Source organism: Peromyscus eremicus, chromosome 3, assembly GCF_949786415.1.
Source record: "Peromyscus eremicus chromosome 3, PerEre_H2_v1, whole genome shotgun sequence".
NCBI lineage: Eukaryota > Metazoa > Chordata > Mammalia > Rodentia > Cricetidae > Peromyscus > Peromyscus eremicus.
This window is the reverse complement of record NC_081418.1, coordinates 101356426-101368584: the sequence shown is the minus strand read 5'-3', so window position 1 is coordinate 101368584 and position 12159 is coordinate 101356426.

Sequence of the window (12159 nt, the reverse complement as noted above, 5' to 3'; positions counted from 1 at the left end):
TGAAAATCAGAGGCATGTTATCACCAAGGCATAATGCCACAAAATTTCAAGGTGTTGATAATATCCTAAAGGACTGGGGGCAGCTAGAAAAAAATTTAAGAAGCAACATTAGAATCTGGTCTGGAAGATAACAGAAAACATCTCCAACATTTTGAAGGAAGTGAATTCCCAACCTAAATTCCATACCCAGCCAAACTAGCCCCAGGAATCAAGGACAGAAGAACAACATTTTCAGATGTACAGGTTGTGAAATAACCTCACTCACATTTTCTGAAGTCTGTGTCTCACCGTGTAGGCCATCTACACCAGCATTGAACTTCCAGCCATCCTCCTGTCTTCATCTCCCCAGTGCTGGGATTACAGGCATATGCTGCCAAGCCTGGCTAAATAAATTCCTTTAAACCATTTTTTAGAAGGCTGGTGAATAGAAAAAGTACAAAAAAAAAGGAAGTAAAAATGATATGGGAAAGGGATGTATAATATCCAAAGGGAGAAAGTGAAGGGCTCTCTGCCAGGTGGTGGTGAAAGCGACCCCAGGGTGCAGCTGGGAAGCCGGTACAGCTTGGCTCATCTAGTTTGGAGCCAGCCCTGAAGAGGTGAGATCGGGAAGCTGCAGAGCTTGGCTGTGCTTTACTCAGATATCCAGGAAAGTTTTGAGAATGGATTACAGATAAATAAGCTTGTAACGATAGGCAAGCACTGGAGACCTCAAGCTCTACAAGAGAGGAAGGGACTCTGCTACACCACAGGGCTCTGTAGAGCTGGGGTGGGGCAGGCATGGGTGGGCAGGGTGAGGATGATGTAGATGTGATGTGAACCTATATAAGAGTCTCCAGAGAGCAGATGACTAAAGTCTAAGATGGAAAGAATTGCTTAATGAATAGGGCTACAGGCCTGGGGGTGTAGCTCAGCTGGTAAAGGGCTTTCTTGACACATCGAGAGCCTAGCTGCAACTTCTAGCACCAATAACAATAGGACTAGGCATGGTAATACATACCCGTAATCCCAGCACTGGAGAAATAGAGGCAGGACGACTACCCCAAGTTCAAACTCCAAACTAGCTTTGGCTAGAGTGAGGCTTGTCTCCAAAATGAGTGAAAACGGACCACAAAAGAACCACTTCACACAGCACAGGTGTGAGGGCTCCACAGATGAAGATCTTTTTGCCAAGCCTGATGACAGCAGTGTGATCCTGGGATCCACGCAGTGGAAGGAGAGAGCCAACTGCCTCAGGTTGTCCTCTGACTTCTACACGTGCTGTGTGGTCCATGTGTAACCCCTCCCCCATTAAACGACTCACACAGATGTGTTTGACTTCAAGGTGTGGGAAACTGAGAAGGGAGGGATGCTGTGTTTCACAGTAAGTCCTATATGGATGTCTAAGCTGGAAAATACCCAAAGTCAAGTGAAACCTGGGAAAATGGTTCAAAATAGTGATAGGCATTGACAATACCTTGATGGGATGTCTCACAGCGATGCCGTCTTGAAGCTGGCCTTCCTCCATGAGGTCTCCGTCAGATTCTGCATGAGGGGTGAGAGAGACATGGTCAAGGAGGTGAAGGCACACATAGCCCCTAGGTGAGCACTGCCGCCAGGTATCTGGACAGAGCTCCCAGCTCTGGGCTCAGCGTACTGCAGAAGGCATGTAGGCTCAGTGGCTTTTGATCCCTAAATCATCTCCAAGGATTTTAGAGATGGTGCTTGACTTGTGGTTGAAGTGAAAGCAGCATTAGCCAGGTGGAGGGAGGCCATCCCTGGAAGGGAAGAAGGGAAAATAGGACTGGAACAAGCCGGGGAGCAGAGTTCTGCACCCAGATTCTATCCTCAGCTGATGTCAGGTGAGCCTTTCCCTGACCTGAGATGCACACCTGGTCTCCTGCTGTGAAATCCTTGAGCTGACTCTGGAGCCTGAGAAGCCATGTCTTGGCTGGAATTGCCTGGAAGTCTTGGCAACCCTTCTGGAAAAGGCAATGCTGGCTGGAAGTTTCAGAGGTTAAGGTCAAGGTTACCTCTGTCCTCAGAAGTCTCAGGGCCTTCTACTTGAAAAACACCTGCTCTTATAGGGTACCAGGAGCAGGCAAGGCCTGCTGGGCGGGGCTAGGCTTGATTCTGCAGGTTCATTGGGCCCCTCTTCAGCCTGTCAAACAGGCCCTTCCAGATGAAATCATCCTAGAGGTCAATGCTGGGTGGGTGGGTTAATCAAATCATCCTCCTTTAAACGTAAGTTAAGTAAAGGAAAGGGGGTGCCAGGGTGGACCTAATCAGCTGGGAGTGGCCTAAGGAGGGATATGTAAACTGAAAGGGGAAGGGTTTGCCAGGTGTGCCAGGCTAAAGGAGGGAAAGGGGGGAGAGAAGAAGGATCCTGACTTATGCCAGGGGACTGGTGCCAGGTGGAGGGGCGGGCATGCGGGACAAGGAAACTGTGCTGTCTTGCCCTGTTCCCTGGGCCTTAGGGACTATGGCACAGTGTGGGAAACTGAGTGGAGTCGCCAGCCTGAGACATTCGCAGCCTCCTGGTTGCACTCCAGGGCTGAGTTCACTCCGGGAGCGGCTGACCCTCTTAGTGGGACCTGGAGTTGTGGAAGGTCAGTAGGTAGTGATAAGGAGGGTGGTAACAGATGAGGGAAGCATAGACTGGCCAGGGCTGGTGATGTACAGACTGCCCTTCGCAGGAAGGAGAGTGGCCCACAGGTTGGAGGCAGAGAGGATCCAGACAGCAGGAGGGACTAGCAAGATGGCTTACTAGATAAAGGCCGTTTGCTGCCAAGCCTGATGTCCTGAGTTCAACCCCAGGTTCCACACAGTGGAAAGAGAGAACCAAACTCCCAAAAGCCGTCCTTTCGTCTCCATCCATGTATGGTGGTGCTCAAATGCCCACCTAAGCACATTCACATGGTAGATAAATAATTTTTCTTAAAGACAGCAGAAGGAAGGGGCCACTGTTCTACAATGGGGTTGTGAGTTGGGGAAAGGCTGAGATGTAACCCCATCTGGGCTTTGCCTCATGGTTGTGAACAGTTTCTGGAACTGAGATGGGGTTGGAGGCTGGTTGAGATTCATCGTGTTGTGTGTGGACTGTGGAAAGAATGAGCAATAGGGCTGCATGGTACAGAACCCCAGATTAGTCCTCAGCACTGATAGAATAGTAAGAGGTAAAAACAAAGGGCACTGGGGTAGAGGAACAGAGTGCAAGGGGCAGGCTAGGAGCCCAAGACTGCGTCAAAAATGCTTCTCGAATTAGTGATAAGTGACCGCAATTCGATTAGCTTTTTCACTTTATTTTAATGGTGCTGGGGATCAGAAGCTGATTAGAAGAGCTGTCCTGTTGAGCTATGTTCTCAACCCTTGAAAATGTTTGAATATGCTGAGAGGGGGTCTGGCCGGACATCCCCCACCTTGGCCTCAGTAGCTGGATTACACATGTGCGTCATCATGCCAACCTCCAGCTAGACTTTTTTTCTGTTGTTTTGTTGCTGGCTTTTAAAACAATTTTCTCAATACAAAATGTACCTGTTGTAAGCACACAGTTCAATGGGTTTGGTAAACACATGCAGGTAACCCCTACTATCCTTGAGACAAGATCTCCTGCATCCTCTTCAGACAGCTCCTTCCAGCCTTCCGGCTCAGGCGGTGGCTCAGCTGCCTTTCATCACTCTGGGGATTTTAAATAGTGGGCTCTTGCACCTTCAATTGCCTTAAGCTGAACTGCTTCTTTGCCTCCCTTAGCCCTATCCCCAGGGTCTCACGTAGCCCAGACTGGCCTTGAATAAGTAGTGGAAGAGACTTCTAAACTTCTGATCCCCTGCTCCCACTTCTCTGCTGCGATTACAGATGTGCATCACCACAACAGGTATGGTGGTTTGAATAGGGTGGCTCCCATAGGCTCATATATTTTAATGCTTAGTCATCAGGGGGTAGAACTCTTTGATAGGATTATAGAGGCACTGGAGGTGTGGCCTTGTTGGAGGAATGTGTCAATGTGGATGGAGGGCTTTGAGGTTTCAAAAGCCAATGCCAGGCCCAGTCTCATTCTCTCTCTTCTCTCTGCAGATCAGGATGTAGCTCTCAACTACTTCTCCAGCACCATGTCTGCCTGCCATTCCGCCATGCTTCCTGCTGTGATGATAATGAACTAACTCTAAAATTGTAAGCCAGTCCCAATTAAATGCTTTCTTTTATAAGAGTTACCTTGGTCACAGTGTCTCTTCATAGCAATAGAACAGTGACTAAGACACCTGTTTATGCAGTGCTGGCTATCTAGGGCCTCTGGCATGCTAAGCAAGCACTATAACCAACTGACCAACTCATCTATACCCCCAATCTCTTTTTTCCTTCTTTTTTTCTCATTCTCATTCTTTGAGATTGAACACAGGCACTTATCTGCTTTTTTTTTCTTGTTTGCTTCCTTGCTTGATTTCTCTCTCTCTCCCCCTCCCCCCCTCTCCCTCCCCCCTCCCCCCCTCCCTCTCTCTCCTCTTTCTCCCTCTTCCCTTCCCTCTTCTCTCCTGTGGTTTTGTTGTTGTTGTTGTTATTGTTGTTAACTTGATTCCACAAGCTGGAATCAATCACCTGAAAAGAAGGAGCCTCAGTTGAGAAAATGCCTCCATAGACTGGCCTGTAGGCAAGTCTCTGATGCATTTTCTTGATTAATGATTGATGCAGGAGGGCCCAGCCCACTGTGGGCAGTACCCCATCCCTGGGCAGGTGGCCCTGGTTTTATAAGAAAGCAGACTGAGCAAGCCATGGGAATCAAGCCTTCCTCCATGGTCTCTGCTTTAGTTTCTGCCTCTGGGATCCTGCCTTAACTTCTTTTGATGATGGATGTGACATGAAAATGTAAGCCAAATAAACTCTCTCCTCTGTGGTGATATTTTGTTTGTGATCTAACAAAGCGTGCCTGAAGATCAGAGTGTGGAGCTAAGTCACTAGTTAGCTATAGAGGCCAGGCGGTGGTGGCACACACCTTTAATCCCAGCGCTTGGGGGGCAGAGGTAGACAGATTTCTATGAGTTCAAGGCCACCCTGGGCTTCACAAGATTGATCCACTCTAAAAGAGAAACAGAGCCAGGCAGTGATGGCACACATGTTTGGTCCCAGCACTTGGGATCTCATGCCTTTAATCCCAGCACTAGGGAGTTGGAGACAGGAAGTGATATGGCTGGGCCAAGAGAGGAATATAAGATGGGAAGAGACAGGAGTTCACTCTCTTTCCGGCTGAGGAGTTGACGAGGTAAGAGGTGGTGGTTGTGGCTTGCTCTTTTGTCTCCCTGACCTTTCAGCATTTGCCCCGTATTTGACTTCGAGTTTTTATTATTAAGATAAATTAGGATTCATGCTACATGCCTCCCCAAGTTGCTTTTGATCATGGTGTTTATCACAGCAGCAAAAACCCTAAGACATCTGCTTGTCTTTCCCTCTCTCTCCTCCCTCCCTCTCTCCCTCCCTCCATTACTTTCCCACCTCTCTTTCTTTTCTTTTGAGTTTGTTTGATGCTATGTAATCCAAGTGGTGGAGGAACTTGAGGCAGTGTTGGGATAATAAGTGGCCCACCACACCCCTGATCTTTTTTTTTTTCTTGCCCTCCTTGTGTCTGTGCAGTGGCTTCCCAGGGTCCTCGGTGCCTTCCCCAAAGGCTGATGCTGCAGTCATGCTCTTTGGTCAGCAGTTCATGCTTGTGTGGTTGCTTCTAGTGTCAGTGAGTCCTGGAGTTGTGGAGTCGGTCCTGTGCTGATAGGCAGTGAGCTGAAGCCCTCATCTGTGCAGCTTTCCTGTTTTCACCCGTTGATACTTTTTCTGTCCCACAATCCTCCCCCACTCCCCATGGCAGTTAGTAGAGGCTCCCACTGTCTGTGGCAGTTTCTCAGGCTGTCTTTGTATGGTGACCTTGACAATGATGAGTGTGGCCAGGCTTAGGGATGTTATCCTGGAATGGAATTTACTTGGTGCCTCTCACGTAGACTGGGAGCAGACTGTGCTTTTGTGAGGATGTTGTCATCACCTTTCCAGGGGCTCAGGCTACCCGAAGTCACCTGACTGAGGTAAGACTTGCCAAGCCCCTCCCCAGCCAAGAAACCCTTCTCTTTCTATGCTGTAACTTGGGGAAGTCACTCCCTCTCCTGATAGCATAGTATCTACCTAAGTTGGAAGATGTGTCTGGAAGATCGTCTGCTGTCCCTGGAGAGTCATTTAGTCACTTACATTGGCATCGACTTGGGGATATGCATTCTGTACTGTGTGTTATAATCCAACACCTACCTGAAATACTTAGCTAATTATTATCGTTATTAAACTCATTATTAGCAATCAGTAGTTAACTCTCTGGCTGTTCCAAGACTCCAGCCCTCGCTGCTGAAGCCGTCATTTGGAAGCCGGGTCCTTGTGTGCTCCATGGTGACAGTCAGCTCTCCTCTTCTTGTTCTTGTCCCATTTTCCCTAGAAGAATGAGTGGGCTGACAGCAGCAGGAAAACAAGGAGAACTTCCAGCCAGAAGTGATGGCACACACCTTTAATCACAGCTTCTTGGAGGCAGAGGTAGGGAGGATCTTTGTGAGTTCCAGACCAGCTTAATCTATATAGCAAGTTCTAGGCCAGCTTAGGGATACATAGTGAGATCCTGTTTAAAAACAAAAACAAAAACAAAAAACAAAAACAAAATTTAAAAAAAACAGAGATTTTTTTACTTACCACAAAGGAATAGACTCAACTAGGAAAAGAACAACTAAGGCTAAGACAATGGGCCCTCAAGGCAAGAACAAATTTCCTGCCTGGGAAGAGCAGGGACAGTGTAAGCTGGAGAGGAGTTCTGCCTGAGGTGGGATTCTGGTGGGTCTGCGCTGGGGAAAGGGGAGTCCTAGGAGCAGTCAGCTGAGAGAGCTGGATTCCAACATGGTACCAGACTGGGGAGAATGTTGTGTGCCCTTGTTTTAGAGAGCCTGGTGACCTTGATTGGCTAGGTGTGTGTACATGCAAATATGGTATGAAACGGGACCAATCAGGAATGGACTGAGAAAGCCCACCCAAACCTAAGCATGTTCTCAATAGGTCTACTGTTCTGTCCCCTTTCCCCCCTCCCTCAATGTTGCAACAGAGTGGGGAAAGTGAAAAGAGAACGTGGGGAACCTCCTCCAACCCGCACAGTTTTCCCATCAGCTCTGGCCCTGGCTGCCACGGAACCAAGCAGCCTTTGGTATACCTGGAGCCTGACCTCCTTTTCAGCTGCTAGAGCCTGCTTTCTAGGCTGATCAGAGCACTCCAGTCATGGCTGCAGGCTCTCAAGCAGCCTGATGCCTTCTGGGGTCCTTGGGTGGGTTCCATCAGCAAGGGGTTTTTGTGCTTTATTCCTCTCTCGGACACAGCGTCCACAAGGTAGTGGGCACTTGGCTGTCAGAATGATGGCGGGTCTACTTGCCGGGGGCCTTGCAGTCAAAGGTGTGGGCATATGAAGCTGAGGGCAGGGGCGGGGCCATGGCATTCACTGTTGCAAGAGTCTGACTGCCTTCACACCCAGGGTGCTCAGCCTGGGCTGCTGCTATGCAGCTCAGATCTCAGACCGCTCCTGGGAGCCCTCTTGCTGCTGCTGCCAGCTGGGGTTGCCATGGGAGCTGCCCCCACCCCATCACTGTGGCCCATGGGACTTCATGTTTTGTTTGGTTTCTGCCCTCCGCCCCCCTCCCACCCTCCCTGGGTTGTCATGTGCTTTAGAATTGAACACACACACGGTCCTTCCCTTGCCGAGCTCAACATTTTGACCACTCATCATCGGTCTGTCATGGAGTCATGGAAGTCCTCACCTGGTGGCAGCTCGCAGTGTGAAGTTTGTGTCCCATCTAAGAGACTTTTACCTACTCCAAAGCCAAAAAGAGTGACCTAAGGCTACAGGTGGTTGTGCCTGGCAGCCCAGCACCTGTGAGGCTGGCTGAGAAGAACACAAGTTCAAGGCTATATACAGCAAAGACCCTGTCTCAAAGTGAACAAGCAAACAGAAGGTTTCTAGAAGTTTTTACCTTTACCACACTGATCAATTTTTGACATTAAAAAAACAAAACAGACTTGTAGTTTATTCTAACACCATTTGTTGAACTTACTGCTGTTTCTTTTTTTTTCCATGAAATTATTTTAAATTTTACGTGAAAAATGTACAGTTTTTAAGTACAGTTTTAAAAATCCATGAAATTTATGCAACTTGACACTAATGGGTTAGACCTTGAACTAATCACTTTCCTGTTGCTGCGATAAAACACCCATAACTGGATGGGGGATGAGAGCTTAGCAGAGCGGAAGGTTCTAGCTGGACCGGGAACAGAGTGGGAGAGCAAGGAAAGAGACACCATGATAAATGAAGACACCATGGGAATAGGGAGAAGCAGAGTGCTAGGCAGGTTCCCTGGAATCCACAAGGATGACTCCACCATAGACTACTGGTAATAGTCGAGAGGGTCCCTGAGCTGACCTGCTCTGGTGACCATCGGATGGCTGAATACCCTAACTGTTATCATAGAACCCTCATCCAGGAAGCAGATGCAGAGATCCATGGCCAGGTCCCAGGCAGAGCTCCAGGAGTCCAATCAATGAGAGAGAGGAGGGATTCTATGAGCAAGGGATATCGAGACCATGACTGGAAAAAGTACAGAGACAACTAGCCAAACTAGTGGAAATGCATAAACTGTGGACCAATAGCTGAGGAGCCCCCACGGTACTGGACTAAGCCCTCTGGATAAGCGAGACAGTTGTTAAGCTTGAACCGTATAGGGGGCCCCCAGGCAGTGGAATCGGGACCTGTCCCTAGTACATGAGCCGGCTTTTTTGGAGCCTAGTGCCTATGGTGAGACACTTTGCTCTGCCTTGGTGCAGGGAGGAGGGGCTTGGACCTGCCTCAACTGAATATGTCAGGCTCTGCTGACTCCCCATGGGAGACCTTGCTTTGGAGGAGGTGGGAATGGGGGGTGGGTTGGGAGGTAAGGCTGGGGGGCAGGAGGAGGGAGGACAGGGGAATCTGTAGTTGATATGTAAAATGAATAGAAAAATCTCTTAAAAAAAAAAAAAAACCACCCATGACCAAGGCAACTTACAGAAGAAAGAGTTTATTTGGGCTTATGGTTCTAGTGAGATAAATGGTATTGTTTCCCCCTGAAACCTTTTGAGCTTTAGCAGTTTGTATTGTTCTCAGCACTACTTCCTAACACCCCAACCCCTTTTTAAATATTTTTAGATAAATTTTATATTGTGTTTATTAGTGTTTTGCCTGATGTATGGATGTGTACCACCTGCATGCCTGGTGCCATTGGAGGTCTGAAGATGGCGTTATTTCCCCCTGGAACTGGAATTACCAGTAATTGTGAGCTACCATGTAAGTTCTAGGAACTGAACCCAGGTCCTCTGCCAGAGCAGCCAGTGCTCTTAACCGCTGAGCCATCTCTCCAGCCCCTATCACAGCAGTAGGAACAAGAGGCTCAGAGCTCACACTTTGAACCACAAGCATGAAGTCAAGAGAGGGAACTGGAAGTGTTTCAGATTCTTTAAACTTCTAAAGCCTACCCCTGGTGACAGACTTCCTCCAGCAAGGCCAGTCCTCCTAAACATCCCCAAACAGTGCCACCAACTGGAGACCAGGTGTTCAAACACATGGGCCTGTGGGAGAATTTCTCATTCAGGCCACCACAGGCCTTTCTCAGAAGGCACCAGTACGCTGGGTTAGGCAGGAAGCAATCCAGAGGCTCTCAGAGCTCACAGTGACTCTGGTTTACTGGTTGCTAACCCTGTGTGTGCCAGGCATGGCTCTCAGCCCTACCCCTGGGTTTACACATTCCATCTACCCAGCAGCTCCAGGGAGGGAGTGCCACCAACATTCTCATTCTCCAAATGAAGCCACTGAGGACTGGGGTGGTTGAGTGTCCACAGTCTGTGGGGCAGAACTAGGGTGTGAACCCCACTCTTATTTCAAAACTCAGAGTCCAGCCCTCCTTAACGCATCCCCACCACCCATGAGAGAGCGCAATATCAGCCTGAGGTGACATTTGGGTTCAATTGGAAATCAAACTTTTTTTAGTTTTTTAAATTTTTATTTCATTAATTTATCAGTTCACATTTATTTATTTAGTGTGGACAAGGGACACTGGGGTTATGGATGATTGTGAGCCACACTGTGGGTGCTGAAAATCAAACCCTGGTCCTCTGCAAGAACAACATGTGCTCCCAACAGCTGAACCACCTCTCCAGCCCTTCTTAGTCATCTTATTCATGACAATATCACTTGAGTACACTTATAAAATTATAATTAATATTTATTGTTTCCCAATAAACTAAGGACTTTTTATTTTCACATTTGGGACATCACTTGAATTGCCTCATAAAACTATCATTAATATTTATTGTTTGCTTACAAACAATTTTATTCATGACTGTTTTATTATTTTAATCACCTGAAAAAAATCCCCCTCACCTTGTGTTAGCGAGCTTTGTATTACTACAACACAATACTTTGGGCGACCAACTTTATCACAAGAAAAGGCTTTCTTAGCTCACAGCATTGTTGTCAGAAAGTCCAAACAACATGATATCGGTTTTGTCCCTGACAAGGGATCTGCCATGGCTAGAATGGTAAGAGCAGAAGTCAGGGCAAGTGGCCACATTGTAGTGGAGGGCTATGTGTGTAGTTTATGGTGTGTGTGTAGTTTATGGTGTGTGCATGTGTGTAGCAGCAGGAACAGGAGGCTAAGAGTTATGAAGAAAGACCTATTATCTGAAAACGCCTGAACAATTGACAGAGACTTCTTATTGGTGGTGTTAAATCTTCAGAAACAGCTTACATGGCCAGACAAGAAGGCAGAGAGACAAAATAGAGTCCCACATCCTCTCTGCATGAGTTACTGTTCTGTCACTGTGAAGAGACACCATGACCATGGCAACCCTTATAAAAGAAAGCATTTAATTGGGGCTGGCTTACAGTGTCAGAGGATTAGTCCATTATCATTATGGCAGAGCATGTGGCAGCATACAGGCAGACATGGCACTGGAGCAGTAGATAAGACCTGCATTCTGATCCACAAACAGCAGCAGGAGGAGAGAGAGAGAGAGAGAGAGAGAGAGAGAGAGAGAGAGAGAGAGAGAGAGAGAGAGAGGGAGAGAGGGAGAGAGAGAGAGAACTAGGACTAGACATTCACATATAATGAGCCCATTCTCATTCAAACTACCATGCCCTCCAAGCACACATCCCCAGTGACCTATCTTCTTATCAGGCTCCATTTCCCAAAGGTTCCACCATCTTCCAATAGAGCTACCCTGGGGACCAAGTCCGTATTACCATAGACCCTTGGGTGAATTCTATCCAAGCCACCAAACACATTGGCCATTGCTCTTCTGTGTTGTACAGGGCCTTACAGTCACTAGGAGTGTCCTTCAAGGTCAGATCTAATGAGCCTTGAGTTGGCATAGAATAATTCAGGCTCAGCCATTTTGAGTCTGCATGGTCAGCTCACAGCTCACATGCCTAACACCTCCAGAAGTGGTAGGATAAATTTGCTCCAAACAAAACAAAATAACAACAGAAAACAATGAACCAAACAAACCTCTTTGGGAAGACAGTTCAGTCTGTAAAGTGCTTGCATGAGGACCTGAGTTTGAGCCCCAGAACCCATGTAAACTGGGCATAGGGGCTCATGATTGTAATCCCAGCTCTGGGGAAGCAAAGACTGGCCTTGCAGGCTGGCCAGCCCAGCCTACTCACCAAGCTCCAGGTCCCAGTGAGGGACTTGGTCTCAAAAAACCAAAGTGGACAGTTGTGCTGGCTAGTCTATGTCAACTTGACACAAACTAGAAATATCTGATAGGAGGGAACCTCAATTGAGAAAATGCCTCCATAAGATCCAGCTGTAAGGCATTTTTTAAACTAGTGATTGATGGGGGAGGGCCCAGCCAATTGTGGGCGGTGCCATCCCTGGGCTGGTGGTCCTGGAGTCTATAAGAAAGCAGAATAAAAAAGCCACAGGGATCAAGCCAGTAAGCAGCACCCCTCTATGGCCTCTGCATCAGCTCCTCCTCCAGGTTCCTGCCCTCTTTGAGCTCCTGTCCCGACTTCCTTCCGTGATGGACTATAATGTGGAAGTGCTGCCGAATAAACCCTCTCCTCCCAAGCTTGTTTTTGGTCATGTTGTTCATCACAGC